The sequence below is a fragment of the Polistes dominula genome, unplaced genomic scaffold, assembly GCF_049000335.1.
Source record: "Polistes dominula isolate Pdom_NZ unplaced genomic scaffold, Pdom_raw_medaka contig_16, whole genome shotgun sequence".
Taxonomy (NCBI): Eukaryota; Metazoa; Arthropoda; class Insecta; order Hymenoptera; family Vespidae; genus Polistes; species Polistes dominula.
The window spans coordinates 4,929,553-4,943,344 of NW_028301040.1; the positions used below are offsets into that span (position 1 = coordinate 4,929,553).

Consider the following 13,792-nt stretch of genomic DNA (forward strand, 5'->3'; position numbering starts at 1 on the left):
TACATTTTATCGTAAGAACATAGATAGAAAATATTTTGTCTTTTCTATTCATTTTTTTGTTTGATTTGCAACGAAACATACACAACATGTATTTCTATTCTTTTCATGAAATTGTCAAAATCGCTCAAGTCCCGTTGTTGTTTTTCTACACATTTTTTTTTATTTTATCTTCTTTTTCAATTTGATTTTTATTTCCTTGTTGTGTGTTGTTTTTCATACGTCTATCATTCGTGAGAAAAAAAAAGCTGTGTACGAGCAATAACGTGAAACACTATGTGGTGTATGTATGTATGGGTGTCTCTTTTTCTCTCTCTGTATACACTACGTACATGCATATACAAGTGGAAGCTGTCAACGCCAAATGTCACAATGGGACAACGTATCGTCCGTCTTTCTACGGGGAAAATATCAAAAGGAATTAATTCTTCCTATTAAGCGTAGAAACGAGAGGATTAATCGTCGGGCCTGACGCAGTTATTCAACTGCGTATAGAGACTATCAGAACAACGCCGTCAGATGTTCGAGAGACGATAAATGGTCTCCACTTTCTATGCGTTACACAGAGAGAGAGAGAGAGAGAGAGAGAGAGAGAAAGAGTGCTATGTGTATAATATATATTTACGTATGTGTGTGTATATATATGTGTGTGTAGGATTTTACGGCCGGTTATATTACTCGCGTATCGCTCACGCGGTTGAAAGCGTTAACCCACTATGATTATCTTACTAGATGTGCATTACAATTTAACGATTCGAAGATTAGAATTATTTTCTAGGTAGTTGCGTGCATTTAAGTTCTTACAATTAATCGAATTTTACTCCCGAGTTTATGACTTACTTTTATTAACATTGTTTTCTTTTTAAATTTTATGTTTTATGAGGAAATAATAATTTAATAAGTAAAGTATTTAACACTAGAACTAACACACCAGTCATTTTGACTGGTTGGTCTTTGACTTGATTTAGTATCAAGAATATTGTGATACTTATTGTTATTATTATTATTGTTATTATATAGTTTTTAAGATCTCAAAATATGGAGTTCCTTTTGTAAAATAATAATAAGTCAATAAATATAAAAATATTCTACTTTTACGTCTTCCTTAAAGACTAGTCATTTTGAATGGTTTTTTGTAGAGATAGCTACATCTCAACTGTCGGTAGTTCTAATGTTAAATGTAGTAAAATATAAAAAAAGAGGGTCGAATCGTTTTTAGAGAATTTTTGTTATTATTGTTGTTGGTTTTATGGAATATGACGAATAAATGAAAATCATTTTTATATTTGTGTTACGTCGTTTATATTTTTCTAACGAATACATATACGTTTGTTCACACGGTTGCAAGTGTTAACCAACTATGATTATCTTACTAGATGTGTATTACAATTTAACGATTCGAAGATTAGAATTATTTTCTAGGTAGTTGCGTGCATTTAAGTTCTTACAATTAATCGAATTTTACTCCCGAGTTTATGACTTACTTTTATTAACATTGTTTTTATTTTTTAGAACCTTATGTTTTATGAGGAAATTATTTAATACGTAAAGTATTTAAATATACAAAAAAGGGGTTGAATCGTTTTTAGAGATTTTTTGTTATTATTATTATTGTTGTTGTTGAATTTATGGAATATGACGAATAAATGAAAATCATTTTTAAATGTGTTACGCCGTTTATATTTTTCAACGAGTACAAATACGAATATAATGTATTTGTTTCATCGCGCGTTTGTTTTTTATTATGCGGTAGATGTTCAGTATCGTTTAAAATATATTTTAAATTCATTTAAAAAAAACACAGAATATTATTTTGATCTCTTTCTTTTCCTCTTTTTCTATTAAGCAGATAATTTTGTAAAAAATTCAGAATGTCTCTTTTAATATAAAAACAGAAACATCGTTATAATAGATATAACAATAATACAGATGCATACGTCTAAAGTGATGATATAACATTATGAATAAAAATAAAAAAAAAAGAGATAAATTGTTTATCAAATTAAAGCTTTAAATCTGGTAAAGATACGACGAATAAATTTCAAATAATTTTCAATTAAAACTAAAGTATAAAAAATATATTTTCTCTGTAGAAATCAGAAGATTTTTTAAACAAATGAAACAATAGAAATGATACCAATGAAAAGAATAATAAAATATAAAAAAAACACAAAAAAAGAGAGGAGTGGGGGGAGGAAATAAATTTTTGTCAAATTTTGCCTGTGGTTATGTGCATGCATGCATGCATGCGTGCGTGCGTGCGTGCATGCGTGGGTGGGTGCATGAGTGCGTATGGTACGTCATCGTGAAATACTAAAATAAATAACATGATGGGAATGGTTATAAAAATAATCAAATATAGAGAGAAAGAATGAGATATTAGGTTAGAAATAAAAATAAATGATTGAAAAAGAAAAAGATAAAGAGAAAAATAGCAGATAGATAGATAGATAGATAGTGAAACGGAAAGGATCGACGTGTAATATCTATTATTCCTTTTCTCTATTGGATGAAATCGACGTTTCTTTCTTTCTCGCGAACTCTTCTTTCACGTTTTCTTTTCCCCTTGGGCTTTTATAACGTCAGCGAATGGAGGCGTAACGATTTATGCTTACCGATCGCAATTCTTTTTTCACCTGCTGCTAAGTCGTCGTCGTCGTCGTCGTCGTCATTGGAAAAGCACCGAAGTGAAATCTTTTTTTGAAAACAGTCAATGCTTTATTTTTTTTTACTCTCTTTTCGTTAAAAATCAAAAGCACGTGCCTGCCAGAGAGAGAGAGAGAGAGAGAGAGAGAGAGAGAGAGAGAGAGAGAGAAAGGAATAAAAAAAAAAACTTTCAACGGTGAGGAAATCGAACGTTAAAACTTACGAAGGAGAGTTTTGCTAGCTTCGTACTAATCCGAACGAATAAAACGATTGCGTGGGTTATTGAAAAGGATCTTTTTAAATGATTCTTTCTCTTTCTTTTATTTTTATTCCTTTTCTTTCATTCTTGTTACTTAAAGGAAGAGTTTCTTCGTTATTACAACAAAATACAATTCGTTTCTTCCATACTCCCATAGAATCAAGATGATCGTTATAGTTGAATTGAAGGTAGTAGCAATAGTAGCAGTTGTGGAAAGCAAACACATATCCTTATCGTTTCCTGTTCAGCCATCTTCTCTCTCTCTCTCTCTCTTTTGCTTAAGGAGAATCGAGCGAGAAGCAGCGTATTGCTTGCATTTCGGTAGATCTCGAAACGCGAGTTTGGAATTTCACGTTGGACCAAAATCAAGCCAGCTTGATGCACAAGCAGAGACATTTTGTCGCTCCCAGGCAAATTGAAATTTCCACTGACCCCTCACCCTCCATCCTCAGGTCCCTTCTTTCCTTTCGATGTATTTCTTCTCTCTCTTTTACTTCTTCTTTTTCTTCTATTACCTAGCAACCCAACGAACGTCGACATTATCCCGGAGACATTGAGGAGTCACTAGGACAAATCGATATTCGAGGTCCAAGAGGTTTGTCGTCATACGCCACCAATAACCAAAGGCAAATTTCTTCGGTTAAGGGTTCTCCCTCTCTCTCTCTCTCTCTCTCTCTCTTTTTATCTTCCATGGTGCTCGTTTTTTGCTTCGACGATTCGAATATTCCATCAGGTCGTTACACTCCACTACTACTTCTTCATCGTCATTATTGTAGTCGTCGACGTCTCTTCTGTGGTTAAACTAGAATCTTTATTTTAAATATTCGGCGAATCGATAGGTTGAGTTGTTGTTTTTTTCTTCATCACGTCTCGTTTTATTTTTTAATTTAAACGAGATCGTTCGAATGATATTATAAATTCTTATTTGAATATTATGGAATTATGTATTTGTGTTGATGTTTTTTTTTATCCAATTATAATAAAACAACTTGAAATAAATTAACATCATTGATTTAGGATGATACGAGAATTAAACGTTTGATAAATGAAAATTTTGTTTGATTTAGTTTGACGATGAATAACAAAATATAATATTATTAACAAATTTAATAAGTAAGTAATTCAACATGTTATTTTTAAATAATTCGTTTAGTTCAAAGTCAGAATAATATAATATTATTAACAAATCTAATGTAAGTAATTCAACATGTTTTTTTTATTGGGTTGTTTGAAAAGTAATTTTATTCTTACCTGACACAATAAAAGGCATTAGTTAATGCAAACCGATAAATAACAACACGTGAGATCTGCGAGAAGTTAAATTTATCAAATTCAATTGTTTATGTCCACTTGATAGGCCTAGGTTTAACTTCGAAGCGAAAATTGTCTTCATATTTACAAAACAAAAATGAAATTACTTTTCAAACAATCCAATAAAATAATTGTCACTTTTGAATAATAATACTAATTTAAAATCAACAGCCAATATTTTCAAGTGCATACTCGAATTAGACGAAACAATTTTTTATCATTCTATTTTCGTTTCTTTTTTTTATTTGTTATCAATCTAATATTCAATTCGCGTGTTTGATTCTTGTCTCTTTATTATCGCGTCAAAGGAAGAAGTAAAAGAAAGAAAAAAAAAATCAAATAAATACGATTATCATTTTAATGAATTCCTCATAAATCATAAAAAATTCAAGCTTTAAAAGTTCGTTCGTTTGAATGCGACAAAAAGATAAGAACGAAATAAATAAATAAAGAAAGAAAGAAAGAAAGAAAAAAAGAGAGAAAGAAAGAGATAAGAAGATACCAGTCGCGATAATTTGTGAGATCGTCGTTGTTGAACGAAAAAAAAAAAAAGAATAAAAAAAAAAAATAAAGCAAACGAGAAAGAAAGAAAGAAAGAAAGTAGAAGGAAAGCAACGTAGGATCGAAAGACGCGCGAGAATCAAATTACCGTCGACGGAAATGATTTATACTCCGTAGCAGGATTTCAAGAAGCTTCCTTAACCCATTTCTTGAAATTTCCAGGTACACATCTTTTCTTTCGCCTACTCGAACTCGTTCGTATCCTCTTCGATTCTTTTCCTTCTCTCTCTTTCTCTCTTGCTTTCTTCGCATCCCTTTTTAAAGCTCTTCCAGAAACTCTCCGCCACGTGTTACACGTTTCCGCGAACGGAAATTATCCTGTCTCGCAAATCACGTCTACTTTCTCTCTTCTCTCTCTCTCTCTCTCTCTTTTCTTTAAATGTTTATTTCCTTGTAATTTCTAGACCCAGATTTAACAAACAAAATGAACATTTAAATGTCTGTCTATCTGTCTCTCTTCTCTTTCGCACATTATTTTAACTTCTATCTTTATTTTTTTTTCTTCTTCTTATTCGTTTTTACAGTTTTCTATCTGTCTCTCTCGTATTACTTTACACATATGTCTATCTCTATCTATCTTTTTCTCTCATATACATACAAACACACACACACATACACGTGTGTCTATTCTTTATACTATTTACAATCTATTCCTTTATTTTGATACTTTCTTTCCTTACATTCTTCTACTTGCCGAGCATCTATTTTTTGTTTCATTTTTCTTTTTTTCTTCTTCTTTGTTTAACCAATTAACAGTGACATCTTTGTTTCAGAGTGTGCAACGTTTTGTGTTGCTAGAATTAGGCCACGACGTGTATACTCGTCAATGCACAAAATTGTTCCACTTCTTCATGACAAATATACTCGTCAATACACAAAATCCTGCCACTTCTCCATGACGAGTATACACGTCAATGCATAGTTAACTGTTTAACTATTTTTATTTTTCATCAGCCTATTTTTCTCTATTTTCTTTTCATGTTTCACTTCTTCATGACAAATATACTCGTCAATATACAAAATCCTGCCACTTCTCTATGACGAGTATACTCGTCAATGTATAGTTAACTGTTTAACTATTTTTGTTTTTCATCAAGCCTTTCTCTGTTTTCTTTTCATGTGTCTTCTCTCTTTCTCTCATTCTTTCTTTAATCTATTTTTCTCACGCTTTTTAATAACCTTAAAACGATAAGTAAACTGTAGATTCAGGGAATCGTTAGCTCAGTGTATAGTTTAACGACTCGACTAATTACCTAGAACGATCAATTACCGAGTGTGCCAAGAGGGTAGTCTCACGGGTCGATTATCTCACTTGGCAATCTTTGATTCTGATGAAAATGATTTTATCGGTGAAAATGAGTATTGTAACATAGTTGATGTAAAAAGATAGTAGAAGGATATAAGAAAAAAATAATGAGGGAAAAGAAGCACATGGAGTATTCCTTTCGATTCCCCATAGATATAATATATAGAAGAAGTTTCGATCGTTGTCGAAGCTTTTACGGGTTTTACCTTCTAACGTAGTTTTAGCGTAACGTAAACGATAACCATAGCGGAGATACGAGATATCGATCGGCTCTTCTGGCCCTTTACCCCCATTACCTTCCATGCATATCTCTATGTGACTATATGTATGCATCTATACCTATATACATACTTATACATATATATATATATATATATGTAGGTACCTACATATTGTCTTTTTACCTTAAGCTTTTTCTTTTTTTTCCCTTTACCTTCAGGATGTTCAAAGGTACGTTCGAAACGTTTTCAAGAAATTTTCTACATTGTGTGAAGATTTTTTCGTTGAAATCTAAATGGCCATTTGAAGGAATAAAATTGTTATGGGATCTACCTATATATATTTGGCACTATACGAGATTTTAACCCCAAAATTTCCAATCATATTTTTTTATATCTCTTTCTTTCTCTTTCGTTTGGATTTAACAAACATTATTTTACATAAAAATAAGAAAAATCATTTGCTTAAAGCAACGAATAAAAAAAACTTTTCTTCTTTGACATTTTTTTTTTTTTTTATGTACGATGGGGGATACGTGCGACAGAAGGTTGAGCTATTTCGAGATATGAAAAAAACATACTTTTGAATATATTTTATGTTGATCCTTTAAAAAAAGAAAAAATATACATTTATTATATGATTTGTCGTAAAGTTTAAAATATTTTTTATTCGAAACAAACAAGAACATAACTATTATGATTCATCAAGAATGTTTACAACTTTCTTTGACCATAAATGACCAGCAGAACTTTTCAATGGTGTTGGTGAATCTGACAGCGATGATGGTGGCAGTACACCACCATGAAAAAAATAAATGAGAAAGAATAAAAAAATAAATGGGGGTTAACGGGGGGGGGGGCATAAAAAGAACTGAGAGAAGGTCCAACGCTGTGGAAAACTTCAGACACGGCTGGGAGAAAATAACGGCGATAAAAACGCACCCCTTTCCCCCTCCTCCCTCTCTCTGAAGGTATCTCGGGGTACCGAGAATTCATCAAGTATTTTACCGTCGAAGAACGACAGCTGACAGGAGAGATTACTTTTGCGTACACGAGGAGGTGAAGGAGGAGGAGGAGGAGGAGGAGGAGGAGGAGGATGAGGAGGATGAGGATGAGGAGGATGAGGAGGATGAGGAGGATGAGGAGGATGAGGAGGATGAGGAGGATGAGGAGGATGAGGAGGATGAGGAGGATGAGGAGGATGAGGAGGATGAGGAGGATGAGGAGGATGAGGAGGATGAGGAGGATGAGGAGGATGAGGAGGATGAGGAGGATGAGGAGCTTCCTCGTGTTAGCGTAGAAATACGCTTTTGAGAATTGCACCGACATCGTACTATATCGACGTTCGTTAGCCCCCTCCTGCCCTCCTTCCTTCCACCCTCGAGCTTTCCCTTGTGTCTCGTTTATACAGGGTATACTTGGGAAATTACGTACAGAAGATGATTTCACGTGTAGAGACAAATATTATATTTTATATTTGTTTTTTTATTAGTTAATATACAAGATAAACTAGTAAACAAGCGGTTGTAATGCTAAAGATTTTGAAGAAATGATGAAAACATGAAGGGAAGTGAAAAAAGGAAAAATTGTGAACAGAGGATGATATGGATACTATTAGTTAATATATAATATAATATGTAATATATTATATACTGCAATATATATATACAGGATGATCTATAACTGGTGGTATATACAAGCGAAAAGAGGGTGATTCTGCATAAAAAAATAAATTGAAAACATAGAATAAAAATTTTTCGTTTGAGGCTTTGTTTTCGAGAAAATCGACTTTGAATTTTCGCAAAGTACGCGTGCACTTGATCAAGTCTCGTTATAACGGACCTACGAACTTTTCGGAAATTATATATAAATATATATATAATTATGTTAATGAGAAAAAGTCAATTGTTCGGTGAGAATAAGAAAGAAAATGGCATTTTTCGAGTTATAAGAAAAACGCTGGGAAACAAAATCAGACTCTTTCTTAAACGAACGCAAACGTCGGACGTAAGGATTTAATAAAAAGAGAGAGAGAGAGAGAGAAGGATAGATCAATTTACAGAAAAGAACGGGAAAAAAGCGATCCGTTTGTTCTCCGTAGGAAAACGGTTTGTCAAATCGAAGGAAGACGGAGTTGGGTTGGTGTGGCACGTGCGATCGATCATTTCGTCGTTGGATCGGAAAAAATAATTAGGTCGACCAAACATCGAAGAAACGACACGTTTTCCTAGGCGAATCGCTGCACGCCAACCAACCAGCCAGCCAGCCAGTCAGCCAGCTGATACGTTGACGTTCATCAGGAATTGAATTCGCCATTTCGAGTGTGCTACCCTTATCTTAATTAGAATATTATATACACGATCTATCCATACATATATACACAAATACATACATATATATTATATTTGTATTATACTATATATATATATATATATATATATATATATATATATATATATATATATATATATATATTACGTTCCACAATCTTTCCTCATCTTTAAGGGTAACATCTAAATTTCGTCTTAGCCAAACTTTTCAGGTTTTTTTAGCACGAGAACTTTATGCCATCTACCGAAAATCGGCACGAACTTTTCGAACAACCTAACAGATACGACTTTGTTGCTATGATATTTTCACGAATTTGCAAGAACATTATACTGTAACGAAACTTTAAGAAAATTTCTATTACAAATAAATTACTTTACTCCCTTTGGTGTAAAATATAGCAGTTACCATGTCGCAAACCCTTTATAAATTTAGTGCTACACATAAATCAATGTACTATCTGCATTATTATTATTATTATTATTATTATTATTATTTTCTATTTGTTGAAATTGAAACACAAGGATAGAAAGAGATAGTAGAACATCGCGAAAACATTAGTCGTGTCGGTTGAATAAGCGAGGTCAAAGTTTGGCTGGACTTAATTGGCTTTCGCTCCATCGGTCTTGGACTATCGACTATTATTGACTATCGACTATCGAACGAGGAGCTAAAACCCTCGCGACTTTTGGCCCAAAGCAGCCGAAACCCCTTCCTTTCCTCCTCCTCCCTGCTGACACCAACAGCTCGTCTAGGTGTTGCTGCTACTTCTCCTATTCCGCGTCGCGTCCTCTTTTCCATCCTTTTTTCTCTCTCTCTCTCTTTCTCTTTCTCTCTGTTTTTTCCCAACGAAGAGTATTTTCCCCCGGTTCCGTTTTCCAACTTATCGATCGTCATTTTCTCTCTTTTCCAATGGCCCAACGTCGAGCACCAGCCTCGAGGCATTTTTTTCGTCGTCGTTTAGTCGACGTTAAACGCCAGAAAAATCGACTCGGACGATGTTGCTCCCATGAGAGAGAGAGAGAGAGAGAGAGAGAGAGAGAGAGAGAGAGAGAGAGAGAGAGAGAGAGAGAAACACAGAGCAACCTTCCATTTTTCTCACTTTTTGCCAACTTTTTTTATATTTTTTATATCCCTTTATCTTTCTCCCTTCCACCCACTTTTTCTTGATCATGCCATACATACACACATGTTACATATTCTATGTATATTAGAAAACTTAGGACAAATTTATCTTGCAAAATCATTTTTTTTTGTCTGAACGTTTATTTATTATATATATATATATAATATACTAATATTATTTTTTATCTATAATATTATTATTTAATATTATTATATATTATATATATATATATTTCTAATATTTCAACTTTAATTTTATTCTCTCCCTTTACAAAACAAAATAATAATAAAATATATATATAAATATAAAATGTATATATAATTTATATATATTTATATATTATATATAATTATGACATTTATATTGGTGATATAAATATAATGCAACAACATTTCAATTAGAAAATATAAATAAATATAACATAAATGAAACAAAATAGAAATATTTATATAAGCTTCTTAAATTCAGATGACGAGTCAGACTCATTCACCGTAAGCAGATGACGAGTCTCATTTGTCAAATGTACCCAAAAGGGTTAATCGTTAATCTAATAACAATATTATTACAACAAAAGACAAACAAACACAAAAACTGTATCGTAGCAAAGGATTCATTATTTGATAGAAATAAAAATTAAAAAAAAAAACAACAACAACAAGAGAATCCGGACGATTTTGAAATCGCATAGAAATCCACAAAGATTACCATAAATTTTCCTCTAACACCCAAATACACGTATCGCTGAATCACTTAAGCCGTAGAAATAAGCATACCTCGTTCGTATTCCCTCTTTCCCTCTGACAAGCTCTTTTCCTTTGGTATTCTCAACGCATGCTCGCTTGTATGATCAAAAGAAAATCAGGTGACGGGGCTTTCGAGTGTTCGAGAAAGAGGACTGGCTTTTCTCCCTTTCCCTATCCTTCTTCTTCTTCTTCTCTTCCTATCCCTTTGCCACCACTTTCTTGAAAGACGTTAAGTACGAGTATAGAAAAACGAAATAATTTATAAGAAAATGAAAGAGAAATTTCGATTGTAATTATTTAATACAACTGTAAAATAAATCTGAGAGAACATTGTTGAAATAAATATTAGCTTCCACAAAAAAAAAAAAGAACATTGGAATATCTCGTTGTAAATTTCATGACTATTTCATTGAATGAATAAAATGAAGAATGAATTACATTTATATAAAGATAAAAAGAGAGAAAGAGAGAAAGAAAATTTTATTGAGCTTATATTTCCTTTAAATTTTCTCTCTTTCTCTCTCTCTCTCTCTCTGTAATATTCCCAAGAGTCTCATTCAAAAACGTAGCCTTATAGAAGCTACATAAACCGAATATTCCCAGTGGAAAAGTCTTGCAAAGCACGATTATGTAGTAACGATTACTCGTCATGTTAAGAGACTATATCGTAAGTCATGATATCGAGCTAAACAAGAGCTTCATGAGTTTAACTTAAAAACAACAACGATTCTAAATTCGATCGTTACTATATCAATATATACGAGAAAGAGTGAACACGTTTTGACGAATTTATTATAAATTAAAATTACTTTATAAATTATAAAATATATTATTTTAATAATTATATTATATTTTAATAAATGATATATAAATAATATTTAAATAATATTATATTTAAATAATTATTTATATTTTAATATAATTATATATTAAATCAATTGTATAAATATAGTATATGCCAGTTCGTTTCATGTTGGATAGGAAAAAAACAAATTTTTTTAAAGTTTAATTAAAAGGAACAAGAAATTATAGAAATAAAAAATATACACGGATGTGATGAAAAGTTACGAACCAAACACGAGGTAGATTGAAAAGTTTAGAGTCAAACACGAGGTGGGTTGGAAAGTTCTGAGCCAAACACGAGGTGGGTAGAAAAGTTTTGAGCCAAACACGGCATGGAAAAACTGTAAAGCTCGAAACCCAAAAGTTTTCAGTCTATCTCTTGGTAGGTTCACATATTTCCCGCCCTTTGCTTGTTAGGCTCAAAACTTTTCAACACCGCCCATGTATATTTTTTTCTATAATTTTTCTTTTTTAATTGTTTTAATTTATTTTTTTTTCTTTGGATATGATTGAGTATGAGATCGTACAAATGTATAGAATGAAAAAAATTGGGCTCTATAACTGTGTAAAATTAAAAAATAAATCAACTTGGGTCTTCCTGTGTTAAAAATATAATTTTTTAAATGAAACAAAGTTGTTGGCAAATGCAACGTTAACGATTGTCAAAGATTTTTTATTTCTTAAAAGAAAATAGGCAAGAAAGGGAAGAAAAGGGTTTGGATAGAGGGTTGGAAGGAGTAAAAGCTTATTTTAATATTATTATCTTTGATTTCTGTGCACACGCGCGCGTGGTATTATTCCAGCAACGAAATTCCGTAATTTCGTTTTCACGCTGGCACTGCAAAATTATCACCGATGGAAAAGGTTATGAAACCTCGGTGAAGGGGGTTGGCAGGGAGGGTGGCAGGCAGGGAGGCAGGACCAAGCCGCCGGCTGCAACTCGATATTTGGAGATGGTCCAATTTTTACACGCACATTACCATTATTAGATTCATCCCGCAAAACCTTTTTCATTTGCGAGATAAGCCCCAGCCTCACCGTTCATCTTCCACGATTAACGTTTTCCATCCAACGCAAAAGCTCTAGAGCTTTACTGTGAGTATTCCACCAGAATTTTGTAATACGTGAAAGAGATTTACCCGCCAAAATTCAAATTCTAGCACTGACATTTTTCTTCTTCTTTTTCTTTAATGTTTTCCGGCAACTCAATGCACCAAGTTCCTCTTCTTCTTCTTCTTCTGGTGGAGTAAAAAACAGAAAAATAAAATGGAGAAGAAAGTGATTGGATTATGTGAGTTAAAGGGAAACATCTCTATAAAGGAATACTTATTCGATAAAGAGAAATCTCACCTTTTAAAGGGGAATGCTCTTCACATCGTTTCTGAATTCGTCATATTGCCGAGTATCTCTTATCTACCGTACGACGAAATAAAGATAGTAGTAAGCAGGTACGCGTTTATAATACTCCCGAGAGTCTTCAAGTTACGTTCATATGAAAAAGTTGAGAAAACCAGCTACGAGAAAAAAAATTTGAGCTATGTGGAAAATCATTTACCGTGAATAGCAGATAAAGAAAGATAAAAATGAGGTGATAAAGATATAATTTCAGATCAAAAAGAATTATCTCAAATAAAAGAAAAATATAAATACGAAATCGATGCTAAATTCTTCAACACAATTATTTTTTTCTTCTTTGAAAAAAAAAAGACTTTCCACATAAGGGTAAGGGTCAGGAATCAACCGAAAGGAGGTGATAAAGAGGATCATTTAGAAAGAAAAAAAAAAGCTACCCGTATATATCCGATTCCTGTGTGTGTGTATGTGTGCGTCCACGCTTATCTTCCTTACATACACACACATATATATATATATATATATATATAAGCATGAATGTTGGAACGAATAAAGCGAAACAGTGGGTGTCCCTCGTGGTATAGGGAGCGGTCCAATCATTGGCGTAGAAATTAGGGGTTCGATGCAGCCTCCCTCATCATTTGAAAGCAGCGAATTAACGAACAAAACCCTCGACATGTCGATGTCGCGACATTCGCTTCGCATATATACCTTATGCATACATACATACATGCATCTATCTATGTATGTAGAACGTGAATATAACTTGCTATCCAATCGGTCGCGTTTAGATGATTTAGTAACGAGCTCGCGTATAGGCTCGTTGCCAAAACACTTTTCGACGAGGAACCATTCGCACTGTTTGCACCAAATTCGCCTACAAATTCACGTTCGATGCCTACGTGGTTACCGATCAACGTGACATTGCATGAACAAAAAAAACTACTATTCTTTCAATTCCTATTTTTTTTTGTCTCGTTCTCTTTCTTTTATACCTCTGATTTTTGTTTTCTTTCTGAGAAAACGAATTCGATATGTCGCTTAGGACACCAACGATCATATATTCGTTGCTCTCGTAATTGTGAGAGTTCTCGCGTTGAC

The 13,792-nt window shown here is 33.0% G+C and overlaps 1 protein-coding gene across 1 annotated transcript in view; it reads left to right on the top strand.

Annotated features, from left to right (window-relative positions):
* The window catches only part of Sema1a (semaphorin 1a), a 223,821-nt gene that overhangs the window by 24,364 nt on the left and 185,665 nt on the right, over window positions 1–13,792 (top strand). The window lies entirely within an intron of this gene.